Genomic DNA, 2,869 nt, shown 5'->3' with positions numbered 1-2,869 from the left:
CTCCTCCATGCTTTGGAAAGCATATGCATTCATCAGCCACTTTGAAGAAAGTGTGTTCTTCAAGTCACTTCCATCCTACCTAGAATGTATGCTGCCTCAAGTCTTCCTTTCAGTTCAAAGCCCTGCTCAGCTATTGCTCAGCCAATTGAATAGAAAGTTCACATGAAGAAAAGTACTTATACCTTATGTGACCATTTTGATGCATTACTGGAATTTTATCCACCCTTAATTGAAGAGTGTGTGGATTCTGGTTTGGGGTGGAAGATCACTTCAAGGCACTTTTTCACAGAAGCAGGGTGTCTTATAGATAGGGTGCAGCAACTGTTACCCTGCACATGCCTGATCTCGTCTGATCTTGGAAGCTAAGCAGGGTCAGGCCTGGTTAGCAATTGGATGGGAGACCGCTTGGGAATACCGGGTGCTGTAGGCTTATACCATAGTCTTTCGAGACTGAAGGTTGCCAACCTAGATAGGGTATAGAAGAAACATGAAATGGACGGAAACCAATATGGAGTCAGGAAAACCAAATTATTGAATTTAAAAAAATCTAATGTATGCACAATTTCAGCTACAGGAGGAAATGAGAATCTTTCCTGCCTAATCAGGTACAGCAACATGCTAATAGGTGGGAGGGGAATTATTTGTGTGTGATGCTGCTGATACAATTGATTGGATGACTGGTTGGCAACCTTTAGTCTCGAAAGACTATGGTATAAGCCTACAGCACCTGGTATTCTCAGGCGGTCTCCCATCCAAGTACTAACCAGGCCTGACCCTGCTTAGCTTCCAAGATCAGACGAGGTCGGGCATGTGCAGGGTAACAGTTGCCTCTTGCGTAAAATAAGTTGGAAAGCATTACAGGCACACTGAATGATTATGGAATAGATCTGTCATGGAATTCTAATGTTTTCTAATGCTCTGCAGTGTGCCAATTTCATTCGGACATGAAACACTTGTTCCCTTTTTACTATGTTAAAGAAAAGCCCAAAGTAGCTGGAAACCCACAGAGTGATAACCTGTACAACTGCTGTATGGATCTGTGTACACTTCAGTTTCTATGGTAATCAGTTTGTTAATAGTCGCTTAGTTACTGCTCAGGTATTAACTTGTTGTTTCTTGGATCCAAGGGGCTTAGCTTTGTAAATCTCCTAGAAAAATATTTTATGCAAATAGAAAAGACAGCAGGCGGGTGAAAAAGAACAAAAAAGAATCAGTCTCTGTTCTCTTGATTCCAGTTGCATTGTTCAAGTTCTCCAGGAGAACTTGATGATATGTTGCACCAGTCCTTCTCCCATAAGCAAGAAAGCACCACAAAAAGAATTGTGTCTATGAAAAGCTAATTCATGGAAATCAGGAGAAGCACCAAAAACAAACAGCCTAATGCTGTTCAGGACCAGCCTGCACTGTGCAGGGACTCTGATGCAGCATCTGCTACATCCTGTGGGCTGCCAAGAGACCATGCTGGCCAAGAGAAGTAAGTTCAGAAAATTTTCACTTACCTCCTCCACTACTCTCTGTTTTGCTGGCATAGAACTGAACTGCCACAGGGGGTGTGTCACGCCCACAATAGGAGCTCCTGATCCTGTGCACACTGCTGCTGAGACCTGCCCCCTCCCCACCCCCAATCTGCTCCCAGTCGGGCCTGATTCCCACCCCAGGATACCCCTGAGCCACCCCTGCTGCCATTCTACCTGTGCCAATGGTCATTCTGTGATTTGCCACGGACAGCGCAGGCTTGCTGGCGTTGTGCTGTCAGCAGCCACTAGTGGAGTGGCTGCGGCAATGGTGGCCCATGTGATACAATGATGGACTGTAAGATCTGCCAGCATATTGCGTGAGTAGGATTTTGCTGCAAGGCTGCAATCCTATCCAAACTTACCCTTGAGTAAGTTCCATCAACTATAATGGAACTTTTCTGTTTAGATTTGCATAGGATTCATCTCTAAAGGCGCATTTCCCTTCCGCTTTGAATGCCCACTCGGGAGATAAAGCGGAATACAAATTTGTAAATGAAATTTCTAAATAAATAAAATTTCATTTCTCTGAACAAAAATTGAACAGTCTGCTGTCACAGCTGTCCAGATTTCTACTGAGCAAATAAAAAAAAAAATAAAAACCTGCAGACTGATCTTCTGCAGGATCGCTCAGAACTAAGCCAATTTCAATTAGGAAAATCCAGGTTACTGGAATTCGACTCATGACCAGGTCATATGTGTATGCACGTCTACTCAGAAGTAAATTCGACTGAGTTCAGTGCAGTGGAATAGCTAAGGTAGTGTCAGGGGTACAGGGCTCCAGGTGCCATGCCTGAGGGGGTGTCAAGCCGCCGTTCCCCTTACATACACTCAGATGATGCATGCCACTTTGAGTGACCAACTGCTCTTTTCACCTTTTTTTCTTGAAAGGAAGGGGGAAAGGTGAAAAAGATGTCAGCCACTCAGAGTGGCACGCAACTGCTCCAGAGTGCTGTAACCCAGAAGTAATTGGCGGTGATGTCATCACATCACCACAATTACTTCCAGGTCAGGCACTTTGGGGAGGGGGGTGTCTTTGGGAGTCACGGCCCCTGGGTGCCAGAACAGCCAGCTATGAAGTGGCTCAATAGGACTATTTCAATAGGTTCAATAACCACTATTTCCAGGTTCTACTCCCAGCTACACTTAATGCATAGGATTGCAGGCTTAGATACAAAAGTATAGTGTGAAGTCATATAGTTTTGTCCCAAACGGTATACAAATGCTTCATGCCAATTCACATATGTCATGTACAAATACATGACAACAGCTGGAAGCACCATTTCTACAGCATTTCAGGTACAATGTGGTTGAGTGGCATCAGTTCATACATTCAGCTGAAGCAGCCCACAGGG

The 2,869-nt window shown here is 44.5% G+C and overlaps 1 pseudogene; it reads right to left on the bottom strand.

Annotated features, from left to right (window-relative positions):
- Positions 1–715: 715 nt before the first annotated feature.
- On the bottom strand, positions 716–835 carry LOC136654515 (5S ribosomal RNA; annotated as a pseudogene).
- Positions 836–2,869: the final 2,034 nt, after the last annotated feature.

The sequence above is a fragment of the Tiliqua scincoides genome, chromosome 5, assembly GCF_035046505.1.
Source record: "Tiliqua scincoides isolate rTilSci1 chromosome 5, rTilSci1.hap2, whole genome shotgun sequence".
NCBI lineage: Eukaryota > Metazoa > Chordata > Lepidosauria > Squamata > Scincidae > Tiliqua > Tiliqua scincoides.
This window is presented reverse-complemented; position numbering and strand designations above follow the sequence as displayed.